Source organism: Phyllobates terribilis, unplaced genomic scaffold, assembly GCF_046119375.1.
Source record: "Phyllobates terribilis strain yellow unplaced genomic scaffold, ASM4611937v1 Scaffold_9__5_contigs__length_417890890, whole genome shotgun sequence".
Lineage (NCBI taxonomy): Eukaryota > Metazoa > Chordata > Amphibia > Anura > Dendrobatidae > Phyllobates > Phyllobates terribilis.
Genome location: NW_027362769.1, coordinates 97805904 through 97826008, shown reverse-complemented (window position 1 = coordinate 97826008; position 20105 = coordinate 97805904).

Sequence of the window (20105 nt, the reverse complement as noted above, 5' to 3'; positions counted from 1 at the left end):
TTCCAGAAACTGTCCCGGTCACCTGCTGTGACTGCCTGCCTGGTCGCCACCCGCTCCCTTACAAGGACTGCCCCCTTGTATAGTAGCTCAGAGGTTCCGCCTCCCAGACCCGTTACAACTTGCGCTTGCATTCCAAGTAACAGAAAACTAAGCAGATGGTGGCCTCTATCATCATCATGGCCTCATCTCGACACTATGAACTCTCCTGAAGGAGAAGCCAGAGCCCACCGGATGAGTCTCCGGTTTTCTGGTGGGTCCGTCCAACCCTGCCGAGAAGCAGCCATTGGTAAGAAAAGTGTGGGGGAAGAATCCCGGACACTCTATGGCTGTTTTTTTAATGTGGATCGGACATGCTTATGCATATTATTTCTCAAACCGGATTGCAGATCAGGCCATTGCCCAACTCTGTAGTCATAATATTAAATGCGCAAAGAAAGATGTTTGTGTGTCAAAGCACCACCGAGAAGTGCGAGTTGATGTTGGACATGCTGCCAATGCTTCTGCAAAAGCTGCTTTAGAGAACTTCCTGGGAGAAATGACACACAGAGTAGATACGGTTTCCCTCTCTGCCAGTCCTTTCACTAAGCTAAAGAATATGGCTGTGGTGAAATACAACTCGGCAAAAAAAAGTGTGGACTGGCTCCGTACCGTCCCTGGCCACATTAACCAGTCCACGTGTTTGTGGTTAGGCGGTCCTTCCCAGTAAGTGCACTGGGGAGGGCACGGGAAATGTTTTGGGACCCGTGCTTGTGGAAGGCGGAGGCGATACTGGGAAATATAGTGGCGGCTGGGGATCGAGTTTAGACATCCGGCCGCCGCCATCATGAGGTTATGAAAAGCTTCCGCCTCCACGAGCCTAAAAGACCACATTTCAAGTGCAAGCAGCTGTCAAAAATTTGGCAGTATAGTATTGCAGCCTGTGGGTTGGTGGGTGGCTAGCTGCATTCTTGTGCTTACATTCCAAGGAATGGGTAGGGACAACTGAACGCTGCACTGGGACAAGGATGTGGACGGTGATTGTTTCAAGTCTGCAACAACAGGTGCATGGCAGGAGGCATCTTCGCATGCGCCAAGGATCACTTATGATGGGCACACTTTTAGGCAGTGACCTGGGAGTCAGAGATGCTTCCAGGGGTCTTCCCCATGCTGTTCCCATGTCATTTGAGCACTGTTACCATCGATTTGGGCAATTTTTTGGCCCTCTGCAGACCGCCGGGGGGAGCCGTCTGAAAAATGCTCGAGTTTCCCATAGACTTACATTGGGCTCGTTGCTCGAGTTGAGCACCCGAGTAAATCAATGTGCTCGACCCGAGCAACGAGTACCCGAGCATTTTAGTGCTCGCTCATCACTAGTCATGTATCATATTTCTAGGTTCAATATAAAACTATATTATAATATATACTGCTCAAAAAAATAAAGCGAACACTCAAATAACACATCCTAGATCTGAATGAATGAAATATTCTCATTGAATACTTTGTTCTGTACAAAGTTGAATGTGGTGACAACAAAATCACCCAAAAATCATCAATGGAAATCAAATTTATTAACCAATGGAGACCTGGATTTGGAGTCACCCCCAAAATTAAAGTGGAAAAACACACTACAGGCCGATTTAGTCAATATTCGGTCAGTATATTTTCTCAGGAGTGGGAGCCCAAACCAGTAGTGGGTGATAGAAACAAGTAACCAATTCTGCATTTATTATACCTTTTCTCTGATTGTTCCTCATCTGGTTTTGGCTCCCTCTCCTGAGAAAAAATACTGACCGAATACTGACCAAATACTGATAGTGGGGTTGTGGCCTTAGTAAAATAATCTGATTAGAAAGCATGGCCTACTTGTACAAGTCACGTGTGATTCTCATGGTCTTTTTTCCCTCTATATTTATCTGAAGAGAACTTCACAAGTGCATGAAGACACACAAGAAAGTGATTGGATTTATAAAACTGACCTTCTACAAATGAAGGCAATAAAAGAAAAGACCTAGACTTTTGCCATAAAATATTAAAACGCTTGTTTATATTGAAAGGGAAGCAAAACCAAAGATTTTCCGTCTTTCCTCCTTTGTTTCCGATTTCTTTGATCAAAATTTGTTGCTACTGCAGGAAGTACAACAGAAAATAACAGTTCATTAAGAAGTTTGACAAGAAGTCAAGAACTTAAACTAAACAGAAATTCAAATATATCCCTAAAAGAGAAGTCACTGACCTACTCGCTCCAAAAGAAAACATTTCTCTTGTGTGAAAAAGCCATTATATTGTATGTTTGTGTTTACATTAAAACAAAATAGGGATATTAATCTCACGTGTACTTTTTAAACTTGGCAAAAAAAAGGTGTGCATTTTTCTTACAAATATATCTATATTGGGAACAGGTGTTACAGTGCTGATGTGTATTGGTTTCGGTTTAACAGTAAAGTTTATTTAAAGAAATCTGCCTCTATGGCAATATAAAATCATAATTGTTCATTCTCAAATGGGATAATCCAGCATAACTGGGTTTCTGTAGGTGTAAAATCTGAAAAAGACTGTTTATTCGAAAAATAAAAAGATTTTACTTGTTACAACTATTAACTAGAAAATACAATTTTAACCCCTTTACAGCCCAGGGTGTACTAACACGTACCTGCGCCCTGGACTTTAAGAGCCAGGTATGTATTAGTACGCCCTGTTGATTTCGCCCACACACAGGCTGTGCGGGCGCGATCGCCGCCGGGTGTCAGCTGATTGTCACAGCTGACACCCGGTGCTATGTGCGGGGAGCAGTCCCTCACCGCTCTCGGCACATTAACCCTCGCAACGCTGCGATCGAAGTCATTCGCAGCATTGCGGAGGTAAGCGCTGCATACTCACCTCTTCCACGCTATCCTGTGCTGTCTGAGGCCGGGTTATGTGGTTGTCATGATGACCCGGATGTCATGATGAAAACATCCGGGTCACCAGACAGCAGGAAGATACTTTGATCATGCGCAGTGCATGACCAAAGTATCTTCTGCATCTGCAGCGCTAACAGCCTATATAGCACAGGGATGGTGCACCATCCCTATACTATACAGGCGAACAGAGTAAAAAAAACTGAAAGTCCCATAGTGGGACAAAGTATAAAAGTAAAAAAAGTGTTAAAAAATAAAAAAAAAAAAAAATGAAAAAAATAATCCACCAAAAATAAAAATATAATGTACCCATCAATAAATATTATAATGAAAAAAAATCCCAAAACAATAAAAGTACACATATTTGGTATCACCGCGTCTGGAACGACTTGACCTATAAAACTGTCCCACTATTTAACCCCTTTACTGAACACGGTAAAAAATAAAAATAAAAAACGAACAAAAAACGATGCTTTATCATAGAGCCAAACAACAAATGGAATAAAACGCGATCAAAAAGACTAATAAAAATAAAAATGATAACATAGTAACATATTCTTCCTTCAACCTTAAAAACTAAGTCCATCTAGTTAAAGCCATAGCCAAACATGTTGATCCAGAGGAAGGGAAAATAAAACAATGTGGCAAACACTAAGCTCCACATTGGGGAAAAAAATTCCTTCCTGACTCCATACGACAATCAGACTAGTTCCCTGGATCAACGCCCTATCAAGGAATTTAGTATATATAACCTGTAATATTATACTTTTCAAGACAGATGGAGGAACTGTGGACGCCGTCTGGCCTGCGATCCGGTGGTGTTCATCTTTTTAGGCGTAGATAAAAGCGCGGTCGGCCACAGTGTTGTGAACCTCTGAAAAGAAGAACAATGCTGAACAGTGGCCAGAAGGAGTCCAGAGTAACTCTGCTGCCTCATCTCATTATAGTGAATGTATCCCTCAGGGGTTTCATCTGAATCACGTCATTTGGAGATTTAGATGGAAACCCCAAATTAAGTGCTCAGCCTAGAGCACAGAATAAATGTGATCTAAAATGTCCCCAATAAAAGCTACACATCAAAGCCCCCACACAGGTCTCTCATGTGTTAATGGGAATATAGGGGGCTTCCACATTACTGGTAGTACATTGGCTCTGGAAAAGAAAAATGGCTCCTCGCCCCCAAAAGAGATTCAGCAAATTCTGCGCTACCAAATCCAAATCCCTCCCGCCCTTATGAGCACCACAGTGTGCCTAAACCACATTAAGAGTCCACATGTTTGGCAGGGGTAGAGTTTCCAAAATGGGGTCACTTAAGGGGGGATTCTGCTCTAACACTTAGGCGCTTTGTATATGGAGTCCACAAAATATTCTAAGATAATCTTCGCTCCAAGAGGTAAATATCACTCCGTCCCTCCAGAGTGTCGCCGTGTGGCCAAGCAGTACTGTACAGCCACATATGAGGTATTGCCACTTTCAGCAGAAATTATGGGACAAATTTTGGTGCCATTTTTATCCATTACCCCAGTGTGAAAATGTAAAATCTGGGGCTAAAACAAAATTTTTGCAGTAAAAATGTAATTATTTTTTCCTCCTTGCCCAATGGTATAAAATTCTGTGACACACCTGTGGTGTCAATATGATCACTGCACCCCTAGATGTATTCATTGAGAGGTGTAGTTTCTAAGATGGGGTCACCTATGGGGGGGATATCTGCTGTTCTGCCACCTCAGGGGCTCTCCCAGTGGGTCATGTCATGGTGCTCCTTCCTTTCCGACCTTTGCACTGTGCCTCAAAAGTAGTTCTCAATTACATGTAGGGTGTTGGCATACACAGGAGAAATTGCACAACAAAATGAGAGGCCCATTTGATCCTGTTACCCATGTGAAGATAAAATTAAATTTGGCCTAAAAGAAAATGTGCTTTTTTTTTTATTTTCACGGCTTTACGTTATAAACTTCTGTGAAGCACCTGGGGGTTCAAAGTGCTCACCATACATCTAGATAAGTTCATTGAGGGGTGTAGTTTCCAAAATGGGGTTTCTGTTGTTCAGCCCCTGATGTGCCTATCTAAAAGCGTTCGCTGATTATTCCAGCAAATTTTGAATTCAAAAAGTCAAATAGCGCTCTTCCCTTCCAAGCCCTGCCGTGCACCCAAACAGTGGTTTTCCGCCACATATTGGGTATCAGCATGCTCAGGAGAAATTGCACAATATATTTGGGGTCCATTTTTATCTGTTACCCTTGTGAAAATAAAAAAATGGGTCTAAATTTAATTTGTGAAAAAAGTTAAATATTATTATTTTTTCCTCATTGCGTCAGTTCCTGTGAAGCACCTGAAGGGTTAATAAACTTCTTGAATGTGGTTTTGAGCACCATGAGGGGTGCAGTTTTTGGAATGGTGTCACTTTTGGGTATTTTCTGTGATATAGACACCTCAAAGTCACTTCAAATGTGATGTGGTCCCTAAAAAAATGGTTTTGTAAATTTTGTTGTAAAAATGAGAAATCGTTGGTCAACTTTTAACCCTTACAACTTCCTAACAATTTTTTTCCACCAAAATTGCGCTGATATAAAAGTAAGCATGTGGGAAATGTTATTTATTAACTATTTTGTGAGATATATCTGATTTCATGGCATAACAATTCAAAGTTTGAAAATTGCAAAATGCTCTAAATTTTTGCCAAATTTCCATTTTTTTTTTTTTATAAATAAACCCAAGTCATATCAAATAAAATTTACCACTATCGTGAAGAACAATATGTCACAAAATAAACAAACAATCTCGGAATCAGAGTAATTACCTCTTAAAGTGACAATGGTCAGAATTGAAAAAATTAGGCAGGTCATTAACCTACAAAGTGGCTCTGTCCTTAAGGGGTTAATCTCAAGTGTATTTTTTAAACTTTGTAAAGAAATTAAAAAAAAGGTACACATTTTTCTTAGAAATATATATATATTGGGAATAGGTGCTACAGTGCTGATGTATATTGGTAAGTGTAAATTCAGGAGTAAACTAAACTGTTCTTTCAAAAACAGAATTATTTTCTAGTTAATATTTATAACAAGTAAAATCTAACACTAAAAATAATTCCTCAGAGCCGATAAGGGGCTGAAATCGCACAGCTAGTGTCTGATAGCATGTATGTTTGAAACATGCATCAAAATCTGCACAGGTGACTAGTTGAACCTGCTGGTGCCCAGTGGCTTCTCAGGAGATAACAGGTCCCTCTATATTAGAGATGAGCATGGCTGGTGCCATTCCAGCAGGAGAGGACTTCTGATGGGTTTGTGCTTATACACTTACAATGCAGAAACATAGGACTACGAATGGTATCTTTATTGCACTGCCCTCATATTACTCTTTATGACACTTATTATATATATGTAATATGCCTCCTGCTGGAGAGATCGCCATTCTCCTATTGTTGTATCTATCTTCCTGAATTTTACAATTTTAATTAATAAAATTTGATATATTGTCTATTTCATGGGCTTAAGACCATTATCTCTCTCTCTCTCTCCTCTGTCACTTGACTTTATATGTATCCATTTCTTTTGAGGTCATGTTTGTGATCACCCTCTAATTGTGTCTTGATACCGTGCAAACACCAATGCATAGTTCTATATACACACACGTAGGTAAATTCATTAAAGCATTTAGGTTATTATTCTGCCATAAAACACATTGAAAAGTTTGAAATGTTTTATACGATGTGAGGATTTAGAAAAACAAAATTGTGACTCTTGGCTTTTTTGCCACAATTATCACCCAGATTTGGGTGGTGACCCCAGCTTGTCCAAGTCACAAATTCATGATGAGTGGTTGGGTTTCCTACAGGGACTGGGGTAAGATTTGTGGCCGGGCGCACACGGAGGCTCGGGTAACTTCATGCCTCGCCTGATTCTTTGGGACATGCATCTCCTAATGAATACAGCGCCTCACACTCCTCTATCTCCCATCATCTAGACCGGTGTGCTGGTTTGATGAATCAGAGCCTTAGTGTGTATCTCAATAAGTGTATAGTACGTTGTACACACATGATGTAAGATGTTACAGTCAGTATATAGTTTATGCCACTCGCCTTACCATGATGTCACAATATATCATAATAATGCAGACAGTGCAGTGCTATATGTACAATACATGAACTGTCAAATTACTTTAATTAAAATCACATTTAGAACAGTTTATTTTTAGACAAGTATGTTTTGCATGGTTTTATCCAATATTCTAACTGTCATGTAGAAGTACAGCCATAAGTGAGACTGATCAGCTTCACTATGTACTGTGAGGGGTCCCAATATCTGTGGACAAACGCCTCCACCCTGTATTGTTATGTGCCTTCATGCTAAATGGTCAGGCTACATCTACTGTTATCCCAAGAAGGACTAATAGTAGAAAAGCTGTAAAATACTTCCGGTGCCATTTCTAATAATCTTCTGTATACACTGGACATTCATAGCTTCAACCATCTATCTAAATAGGCTTTTCTCACGCTCTATATTGTGTAGTAAATGCTACTAACCGATCGGGAACAGGCGGCGCCTTTTACACTGTAATACAGGAATTATTTGACTTTTGTGCTCATTTCCATTAAGTTAATATAGTGTCTTATATCTACTCCACTTCAGGCATCTAAATAGATTGAGTTGTAAAACATTGGCTCTTAGAAAAACTTCTAGCCTAAAAAAGCAACTTTTTTTGTTAATTACAATCTACCATTAAATAATATATTATATATTTGCATTGTAAATATATTGTCTAACTACTTTACTCACAATTATGCGTTATAATAAAGCATTGACCTCACAAAATGAAGCTAGCATTATATTTTGATCAGATTTAGCGTATGTGAATATCTGAAAAATCTGCTGCAAATACTGATGTGTTGGCAGGAAAAATTCTGCATAAAGCTATATTCACACTTGTTTTTGCTTTGTTTTTTTTCTGCAGGCAAAACCTGCTCTCTTGGCAGTAAATTTGCTTACAAAAAGCAGGTTTTACCACCTGTACTGTTTGTATCTTGTATATACTGTCTGTATTAGGTTTGTTTCACTCCTTTAAAAAATTTAAATTCCAATAAAAAATATTGAAACATTTTGAAAGAGAGGTTTTGCTGTGGATTATAAGTGTCAATTATCTACAGTTCATGTTTGAAAAAAATATCGATTTATTCCCCCCAAAAATTGAGCATAAGCACAGGGTTGCTTTTTTTGCAGTATTGTTCCACTTTCTCATTGCTTTCTATGAAAAAATGCTTCAAAAAACACTGAAAGAATTGACAACACTGTATGGCTGAGAAATGGAACCCAGGAAAATGTTTTAATGATTTTTGGGAGTGTTATATAACATAAAAAAGGACCTCAAAGCACATAATACTTGATGGATCCAAATATATTCAATTTTTTCGGCCCCAACTAAAAAAGTTGCAGCTATATATTTGACAATGGACTGCACAGGCCTAATCCCTGATTATAGACTGTATTCTGTCACACTCCCTGCTCCTGTGACTCTCTCCGTCTCTACACTAAATGCACAATATATGTGATACAAACAGTAAAGCAAAGGATTAGCCCTGACGAGGTCAGATGGCCAGAAAATCACAGTAATTTCCCTACCAAGATGGCTACGGCATTACATTGTCTCACAGGTAATCACGCATGCTTTTTGGCTGCACATCATATGCAGGGCGGAGACTAGAGTTTGAATTCGAGCACCGCCCATTGCTCGCCGAGTAATGAGCACATCCGAGCATCGGGATACTTGAGTGATAACAGGAAATTAAAAGCATCTCAGATTCAGATAAGGAGATAATAAAACACATGAAAAAATAGACCACAGCTTTCCAGTTGTAATAGGAAAAGATAAGGTCTGGTAATGGTTCTATATACAAATGTTGATTTTCCACCCACAAAGTGTAACTCTCTGCAATTTTATGCTGCTCAATTATTTTTTGCTCAAAATTAACTTGTATCTAAATTTGCTACTATTTTGTGTCAGTAAACTGGAATAAGAACATTGATAAATTCCCCCTATGGTATGTAGTGTAAACTTTATAGTACAACATTCACCATAATAAAGCAATCACGCTTAAAATGACAGAGCCCTGATCTAAGCCCAATTAAGCATCTCTGGAGAGACCTGAAAGTGTCTGTCCACCAACATTCACCATCTAACCTGATGGACCTGGAGAGGATCTGCAAGTAAGAATGGCAGAGGATCCCCAAATCCATGTGTGAAAAACTTGTTGCATCATTCCCAAGAAGACTCATGGCTGTACTAGCTCAAAAGGGGGCTTCTACTCAATACTGAGCAAAGGGTCTGAATACTTATGACGATGTGATATTTCAGTTTTTCTTTTTTAATAAATTTGCAAAAATGTCTCCATTTCTGTTTTTTTTAGTGAAGATGGGGTGCAAAGTGTAATTTAATGACAAAAAAATGAACTTTTTAGAATTTACCAAATGGCTGCAATGAAACAAAGAGTGAAAAATTGAAAGGGGTCTGAATACTTTCCGTACCCACTGTATATGGATCATGGTGAGGCATGCTGGATGTTAAAGCATGGTGGATGTGGAGCCACAATCTATCACTGTAGGTTAATTGATTTGTTTTATCTACTACATAGTCTTGGATATAACTTTACTAATGGACTCAAAGTTTCACTTTTAAATTAAAAATCCTCAATGCTAATCAGCAAATTGTACTAAAATTTTGCTTTGTGACTCCTGATGTAAACCCCTAAAAACATATTTTATTAAATACTATGTCAAATTTTGGACAGCACTCGGTTTTAAAAACAAAACACCCACAAAAATACACACAATATAGAAAGATAGTGATAATACCAGTATATTGCTAACTCGCTTCTACCTACCAGTGGGGGTTGGCACCCTACAACAATTGACAATGGTGCACCCGCTCCTCGGCGGCTGTTCCTGGGGTGCCTAGTGTGCCGTAGCGTAGGTTTTCAGGATCAGACAAGATCATGCCATTATTGTTAGAAAATCTTATAGTACAAGAGGACCACATGTGTCCAAACAAAAACTACACTTTAAAACCCCTAAAAACCTATATATTTTATTAGAAACTATTTACACATGGCAGCCGATGGTATCAGAGACCTCCTTTCCCATAAGTATTTCAATTTCTGACTCCTGATGTAATAGAATATGATTATTGTTGCTATTCCCTCATAATACATGGTGCGGTATTACTTTTCTAGGTATAACATTTTGTTATAAAATGTACGAAACTCATTAGCTTAATGCCATATAGAAGTGCAGACATATGTGGGGCTGATTAGCATGAATACACACAAGACCGTACAGAGCGGAGCCGCTTTCTGCTTTATAAAGAATCACAAGAAATGTAAAATATACAAATAAAGAATCTTTGTCTACAGGAGTTTCAGAAAAAAAACTAATAGTAACAGCTAAATAACGACTTCACCCTGTATTGTTTTATTTGCTTCACCGACCCCACTGATAAAGACTTTGGCTTTATTTGTACTTGTGAAGGATCATTGTCTTCTGTCTTGTTTTAAGTGAGTCCTAAGTGTCATTAGTGCTTGGGATCCAATTTTCATGATTCTTTGATGGTAAAAACTGACACTGATCAGCGTTTGATTTGTAATTTTTACATATGGAAAAATAAATTGCAAAGCTTCTCCTACGTATTGCAATGTGCAGTTCATGATTTTCACAGGCTTATGGCCAACTTTGATCCAGGTTTTTATTTTGCATGAATTTTTAAATAAAACTAAAGATAATTGCAAACTGTAAAGATTTTCCCTATTTTTAGTAGAATTTAACCATTTTTCTCAGTTACATATACTAATATATGCAGGAAAAAATATAAAATTTAAACATTCAGATACAGATAAAAGGATAATACACCCAACTGGAAAGCTGATGACAATTTTGCCTCATATTGGAAACCCCACATCTTTGCCATCTCTAAAAAAAAAAAGTCAAATCGTTTCCCTGGATCAACGTGATATCAATTCTCTATTTTTAATATTTAAAATACCAGAGATAAGTGGATCTGGCAAAATTAGAATTCGCCAAATTGAGCAGATTTCCTGTGCAGTTATTCTCCCCCATTTGAAAGTTCCTTATAATTTTCTATGGTAACTACAGATCTTAGAGCCTTATAAACATATGATCGGTGAGATATGTTTTTCTTTTTATTTTTTGTTACATCCTGTCTCCTAATATCCCGCTGCTCACTCTCCCTCATATCAACTACTAAGGGTCTCTTCTATTTGCCGTCATGATCTGTATCTTCAGGGTCTTCTCTCTAGAATGGGACTTCTGGCAGTGACCAGGCCTTGGATGTCCCTGCAAGTTGTAAAATTGTATCATCGTGATGTGCACCGTAAATGTATGATGCACTGTGACCTCCAGGTCCTGGAAGCAAATGAAAGTCCTGTTCTTGAATGAAATTTCCACAGAGGCAACTTGCAATCCTGAATTAAAAAGAGAGGTCCTGAGGACCGGAGGATGGGAGTAAGCACCGGGAACTTTAAAAAGATTAAACACTGCTCATCTTTTTGATTTTATTTTTAGAGATTTTATATATTTTGCCTTCTGCTGTTTAGCATAATGGGAGCCAGTTTGCTAAATTCAGGCAGAGCAAAACAAAAAAATACAAAATTTATAAATAAAATGATTTTTTATAAAAGGCAAATAAAATTCCATTCTATGCAACAAATTCGCCCATCGCCCATAAATAAAATCAGGATTAAGAGATACATTTTTGTGCTTTTCTATATGTGGTAATTGGAATGCCCTACCATAAGAGACATTGGTAAAATCAAAGTTTAACAACTCATGGCTCCTAACCGACATTGATTGAAGAAACTGAACACATTTCCATTGGTTAGAACAGATTGTATAGCAGAAGCTGGTTCATAGAAAGAAAAATTGTGATTAGAAAAAAATAGCTTGTTTCAGGGTCCTACATTATGTATGTTACTGAATGGAAATAGCTGAAATTATGCATAAAGAACAAAGAACATTCATGCCAACCCATCTCACAAGGGACATTAAGAAAAGATGGTGGCTTCTTGGTCTGTTATGTTAGGAGTTGTAGTACTATTCTGAAGGGGAGGTGTTTCCTGAGCATTTGCATTTTACTCATGAATAAGGGGAGGAGTAAAGCTCATAAGATTTGTATAAAAGGAGAAGACATCTTGGTAGTTTCACAACCCTACTGCTGTTTGCTGGTTGATGATCACCAATCACTTAACAATGGATATCAAGGCGCAGGAAAACCCTGAAGAGGTAATTATTGTACATACACTTTTTGCACGATACTTCTAGAAAGGGAGACTAAGAGGGTTTAGGATTTCTAACTGCAAATTCAGATTTTTTTGTACCTTTTCTTAAATATTTAACATTTCTAAAATGTATTATAATTATATTGGTCAGTATTGTACTTTACTAAAAATGGCAGAAATTACCTTATTTCCTACATACTAAGCATAGAGGATGTAATTCTCAATTATTCTCAAATATACAGGCCTTAGAAAAACTGTGCATAGTTGTTCAAGATACGATTCCCTTAAAATTGTTATTTTCTTTCTGGAGGATAGTCTGTTACACTAGATGGACCTCCACTGATCTGATCTGGATTGCATATTCTAATAAATGTTGTTGGCTAAGGGGTCACATTATTGCACTTTTTTGCAATCTTTTCTACAGACCTTGACTGATGTTTCTCTCTGTCCCTCATACAGATATGTTGCTGTGGACCCGTCCTCTCTTCCACATATCCAGATGATGAATCATTCCAGGATATGGGATGTCGGGCACACGGGGAGGCTCCAGAGGGTGAATGGATCTGCCTGACCGACCTACTGCAACAAGGTTCATTCGGGAAAAGGCCAAGACTTTTGCCTCCTCATCTCAAAACTTTTCTATTTATTCTTAAAAAAAGTCAAACTGAGGACATACCCAAAGAGAGCGACACAGAGGAGGAACATAGCATGGACTTGTATGACAATCACGTAATGACAATTCCAGAGCCTCATCCGAAAAAGAGGTTTCTTGAACGTTTTCTTCAAGGCCAATAAAGTTTATTATATTTTATATTTAATAAAAAGCTGAAATTATGCATACATGGATTGCACGTGTGTTGTGTCTTGCAAGTGTAAAACTCACTGTAGTAAATCAAATTGCTTGTCTAATGAAATGAGCCAATATATTTAGAAAAGTTTCTAGAGGTTGTTACTGGTTCCCCTTCATGTAGTAAATAATGATCCTGAGCTGAAAACACAAAAATAATCTCATTGTGAAAAAGAAATAACCCTAGAGTAAATACATGAAGAATTCTCATTAGCAAATGGCCAATATCAAATAGCAAACACCAGGATCCTTCTGAATATATTTCATACTTCATTTAGTTTTAGAGATACAATCAAGCTCAGTAGGGCCCATAAATAAGGCTGACCATGAATTTGGATGTTGGGGTAATTGTTAAATTAAGCAAATATTATAAATGCTGCAAAGGAAATACAAATAGGATGCAGGTAACACAGAATAATGGCTGAGGTTTGCCCATGGATCATAAACAATAATGATGAGAAATTAAAGGGTGGAAAGAGTGGAAAACAGAAAATAAAGCAATAATGGTGGTATTGTCCATATGGTATACATCGGAAATAGTCAAAATCTTGCAGTAAAGCAGCAGCGACAAATGGTAAAGAATACAGCAGCAGCTACACAGAATAATAGCAACCGGCTATAATATACCAAACAGGTCACCGAGATATCCAGTATATGAAAGGGAGAGAAAGAGTATACAAACATGTAAGGACCAGATCAATAATTATAAATCAATAATCCAATAACAGATAAAGACCTGGATGTGTGACCTGTATGGGATAAACCCAGAAAGGATATAAAAGAAAGAAAGTTCCGGATCCCTGGGATATCTCCTGGAGACCTGTTTGGTTTATTATAGGCGGCGATTATTTTCTATTTCTATTATTTCAGTGGACTAAGCTTACTTTACTTATCTCTCCTGCCTCAATTTATTTATGGTATATATTACACATTAGGTATTGTTATAGTGTCACCTAGTTATCCCCTGTAGTCATTTGCCCTAGCATTATACAATATTCATCTTGGTTATATTTTCCCTGTATCTATTTGTAATCATCTGTGCACAATGTATATTTTATATACCTATTTCCATCATGATAATCACTGCTTTTATTGCATTCTGGACATTGGTGGAAATGTTAATTTGTTATGGAATACAACACCAATAAGAAAAAGGCAGGTAAGTACTTTACTGTAAAACTGAAATTAAAAAAATAAAGACTTCAAGAGAAGGGGCCTGTTACAATAAAGGAAACATCTTGGAACAAACATATTGTAGGGTGAATGGTTTGATTCTTAGAGCCACCTACGTAATAAATGTTTGGACAAGTTGTATAATAAATGTAATTTTTCTAAGACTATTCCCAATTAGACATTTTTAAATACAATGTTCTGTATGAATGAAATTGTAATAATTGTAATGTAAGAGCATATAAAACCTTACAAAGAATGGGACTACGACTAGTTTATACCTTGATAATTTTAGCATTTCAGGATCCCACATGCTAGAAAACCTAACTTTCTGGAATCCCCATTATAACATTCATGCTTGCAGTGGTCTCACTTAGGGTATTGGAATGCTAATGGGCAAATTAGCAATCAATGAGAGTCAAAAGTTTCTCTTGTAAATTAAACATAACTGTTTGTTTTGATACAAAATTTACAATTAATCCAAGTACAAAAGGAAAAGAGACTATTGGAAACCATGTAACTGTCAGTGTTATGCAGCTAGGTGTAAAAAATGTTCTCATGGGCAGATGATTATAATGCTAATTTCAGGCTTTACACTAAACAGTGGAAACACGTTGTATAGCTAGTTTTCTCTGTTGTGATCAGAGCACAGCCATTTTTAATCGCCAGCACCAGAAGAAAAAAAAACGTGTCCCATGTATATGACTGCACATGTGAGTGAGCCTTTAAAAAAAAAGAGTGTTGAGAGGATCCTATAAGGGCAAAAACTTTCCAATCATTTTTTATAATGAACATGAAACTAAAGCTGCCACCATTATGTCAGAAAAAAATACACAATAGCCTTGATATGTAGAGTGTTTTATATTGTACTAGAACATCTCAGTAACATCTGGAAGTCCCCCTCCCACAACAGTGAAAAATTAAAAAAAAATGTATGTATTATAGCAATATATTGTATATATCGATTCATGACAAATTTCTTGTTATTCCTACAAAACTATGTTTAACAATAGAGCCAACAATGGACCAATCCCATAAAATAATGTTCACACTATTTTTCACAAACAATACATGGTTATCTCTGAATAGTGTGAATACTTATGAATTATGGAAGATGGAAGCAGATCATCACCTGAAAGAACAGAAAATCAGGTAGATTTCTGAGTGGATTTTACCTAACATTGTAATTCTAGACCAGATTCTTAATTAGATCAAATTTACTGTAAAAAAAGTTCATAATTCTTGAAATTAATATGTTTGTGGGGATGTAGTAGCATTGGTGACTTTGTTGCTGCAATTAAAATTGTTAAAAAATTAATTTATGTTGTGACAAGAAGAGAAAAGTCCAGGAGTTGAATAATTCTAAGAATAATCGGGTTTAAACCTTTGCCTTTAATTCTGTAAAGAGCATTACATTTTATTTTCAAAATGCCCAGTGTACCAAGGAATAACATTTATAAAACATCATAGACATAAAAACTTGCATAAATCCCCCCTTCCAGAAAGCTTTAAGTTTTCATTCCATATCCTTTGGATGGGTGATATTGTACTTTATTGAAAATAATTTTTCAATGAGCTAATCGTGAAAAATGGCTGAGGATGATAAAGAAAAGGAAATTCCTTTAGACTCCAGGAATATAATATTTGAACCTTATCTGTATGACATCTATGCTTCAGTAATTTTCCATTAATAGAAAGTCATTCAATGGCTGCTATAATATCAAACTATAGAATTAGTATAAATAAAGTTAATCATGATAGATGGTCAAGTGTCCAGACAGGACTATGAAACCTACAAATAAGATACATGACCCGAATATTATCAAAAGGTAATAAAAAGTAAAGTTTATTAAATACAAAATATTTAAAAAATTACAAGGGGAAAATACTATAGTAGAAATTAAAAACATACATCCATATGGTGAGAGGAAAAAGTTTATATAAGGGTAAAATACCTCATCTCTGTATAATGAACACATGTTAAATAAATAAGTATACATTATAAATGTTATATATTTTTTTATATATCAGTTTAAATTACTATGCTGCAAATCTCAATGAAAGAATATGCAAAAATACCATATACATAAATAAGTATCAAAAAGATATAAAAAAATGTATCAAAAGGACTACTGCCCAGGAAAACTAATATATATGTATAAGTGTCAAAATCAGTGCAACTAGAAAAGGGATAATGTACGTGTAATGTCAATTCCCAAAATGCAATACAGTAAACAAACCCTGAAGTGATATAGATATGTATAAGCATGTTGGCCCATACATATGGAAGCACAGAGAGGACACTATATACAGCATATGTCATGGTATAGTACTGAACTCAACTTATAGGCTCAATATCGATGTGCGTTTCGCCTCGTTTTCACGAGGGAAGTGACCCTTTTATCCTTTTATCTTCCTACTGTATTTTCCCCTTGTAATTTGTAAATATTTTGCATCTAATAATTACTTTTTATTGCCTTTCATAAGCTTTGGGTCATGTATCTTATTTCTAGGTTTAATATCAAACTATAATATAATATATTTATGAACTATATTAAAAGCAGAAAATCTTGTTTAATTATTATTTGGCTTTGAATTATACAAGACTTTTTGCCAATGAACTTACTTTTATGTGTTAAAAAGGAAAAACCTAGGAGGTAGCCTTAATAAATATTAGTGACCAAACAGACAATGGCACTTCTGCACTGAAGTGTAGGAATGTTAATTAAATAATAAGCAAATTAAAACAATGAAATTACCATTAATAGTGGTGACTTCAAGACCTGGTGTCAAGATTAAAGCTAATACAACAGACTAAAGAAGAGATTTGTTGCATCTTTCTAATAGGATTATACATAGTGACGGTTTTATTGCAACCTGGAAATCTGTGGTTTATCTCCACTGGCACAGGTATAATAATAGCGAATATGTATGTAATAGGGTGGTGTAAAGTAATACCCAGCACAATAAAGTAGCACTTAACTGGGTTTGTGGCTTAATCGGGGTCGTGATACACTTCACTTACTGTGTTGTTTTTCATTCAATCCAAAGCGTAGATTTTTTTCTATATAGTTGCCTTTAAACTACTCCACAACACTTTTTGGATGACAAATAACTATTTATAAATAATCATTCAGAGATGAGCTTATATTGTAAAGTTAACATATGTGTCCACATTTCACTGAAAATCTTATAAAAATGAACAATCCTGAATAAATTCAAGACAGACATTGAAATCGTCTAGAGCAGACATTCATTTATCAGCAGGCGAAGATTATATTCTATGCTTGAAAATCTGATGCTTGTAAAAAGGGGTCATTATGGTAGATAATTGGTAAATTGCATTACTATATTAGCTCAAAGTTAACAGTGTCTACATTTGATAGGTCTTCCTCCATTTAATCCAAACATGGATTACTCATCTGTACAAGAAACAAGTAATGAATATATTAGTAGAAAATGTAACAAACCACAATCATTAATAAATCAGTCAGATTATAATAAAATGAAAAAAAGTTAAAGCTTTTGACCATTGCCAACTATCAGTATTTGGTCAGTATTAGGTCAGTATTATTTCTCAGGAGTAGGAGCCAAAACCAGGAGTGGGTGATAAATGCAGAATTGGTGACTTGTTTCTATTATACCTTTTCTCTGATTGTTCCTCATCTGGTTTTGATTCCCTGTCCTGAGAAAAAAAATACTAACCGAATACTGACCAAATACTGAAAGTGGGGCCATGGCCTTAGTAAAATAATCTGATTAGAAAGCATGGTCTACTTGTATAAGTCACGTGTGATTCTTATGGTCTTTTTTTCCCTCCATATTTATCAGAAGAGAACTTCACAAGTGCATGAAGACACACAAGAAAGTGATTGGATTTATATAACTGACCTGATGCAAATGAAGGCAATAAAAGAAAAGACCTAGACTTTTGCCATAAAATATTAAAATGCTTGTTTATATTGAAAAGGAAGCAAAACCAAAGATTGACCGTCCTTCCTCCTTTGTTTCCGATTTCTTTGGTCAAAATTTGCTGCTACTGCAGAAAGTACAACAGAAAATAACAGTTCACTAAGAAGTTTAGTTTAAGTTCTTGACTTCTTATCAAACAGAAATTCAAAATATATCCCTAAAAGATTTCATTGATCTGCTCACTCCAAAAAAACAACAACATTTCTCCAGTGTGAAAAAGCCACTATATTGTATGTTTTTGTTTACATTAAAATCAATTAAAAAAGGAATATTAATCTCGTGTACTTTTTAAACTTGGCAAAAAAAGTGGGCATTTTTCTTAGAAATATATCTATATTGGGAATAGGTGTTACAGTGCTGATGTGTATTGGTTTCGGTTTAATAGAAACATAAATATTTAAATAAACTTTACTATGGTAAGATAAAATCATAATTGTTCATTCTCAAATGGGATAATCCAGCATTATTGGGTTTCTGTAGGTGTAAATTCTGAAGTAGAATGTTTATTCGAAAGATAAAAAGATTTTACTTGTTACAAATATTATCTGGAAAATAAAATATTAAAAAGGGTTCCTCAGTCGATCCGAGGCTGAAATCGCACAGCTAGTGTCTGATAGCATGTATGTTTGAAACACTTTAAAAGGTGACTGGTTGAACCTGCTGGTGCCCTGTGGCTTCTCAGGAGCTAACAGGTCCCTTTGTATTAGAGATGAACAGGGCTCGTGCCATTCCAGTAGGAGAGGACTTCTGATGGGTTTGTGCTTATATACTTAACCATTCATAGTCCTATGTACAGCCACATATGAGGTATTGCCACATTGAGCAGAAATTATGGGACAAGTTTTGGTGCCATTTTATCCATTATCCCAGTGTGAAAATGTAAAATCTGGGGCTAAAACAAATTTTTTACAGTAAAAATGTCATTCTTTTTTCCTCCTTGCCCAATGGTATAAAGTTCTGTGACACACCAGTGGTGTCAATATGATCACTGCACCCCTAGATGAATTCATTGAGAGGTGTAGTTTGTAAAATGAGGTCACTTATGGGTTGGGGATGGATCTGCTGTTCTGGCACATCAGGGGCTCTCCCAGTGGGTCATGTCTAGTGTTGAGCCACCCCCGTAGTGTTCGAGTTCGGTTCGGTTCGTCGAACACCCGTGTGTTCTCAGAACTGTTCGTCGAACTGTTCGTCGAACACCTTCGAACACCGTTAAAACCAATGGCAGGCAAACAAAAACACATAGAAACACATAGAAAACACCTTCAAAGGTGTCCAAAAGCTGACAAACTGCTCAGAAGACATAACTAACACATGGAAAAGTGACAAGTACATATAGTCATGCGAAAATAAAAGAGGTGGAGGAGTAAAAGGAGGGGGAGACACAGATATAGGCATGTCATGCCCTTCTAAAATCCAAAAAGTGAGAAGCCGACACGGCCAGTCCGCTCCTGCCCGTGCCACCTCCGTGTCGCCGGGTTTGTGCCAGAGCCGCGGTGAACCCTGACGGCCAGCCCCCCTCTCCCAATACTGGTGCCTGTCCGCTGGTGGGTCGAGCGAGCCCCCCTGTGGTGGAGGCAGCTCTAAGCTTTTTAATTTAAATTGTCTCTCTAATTTGAATGAATACACTTTAAATCCATTTACAAGGATCTATTGGAGGGCAAGTCTCATGCCAGCAGCCGCGGTAATTCCAGCTCCAGTAGCGTCCACTAAAACTGCTGCAGTTAAAAAGCTTTTATAAGGATCGAGCTCGGCTGTCCACCGCAAGGCATCCTACTGCCAGTCCCAGCCCCTATGCCTTGGGGTGCCTCCTGATGCTCTTCACTAAGTATCCCATGGTCCCGAAGCATTTCCTTTGAAAAAATTAAGTGTCTAAACTACAGGTGGTGCAGCTTGCTTAACAGCCGGGATAATCCGCTCACTAGCAGACACTGCTACTAGGCACAAAGTATTTCCTGGG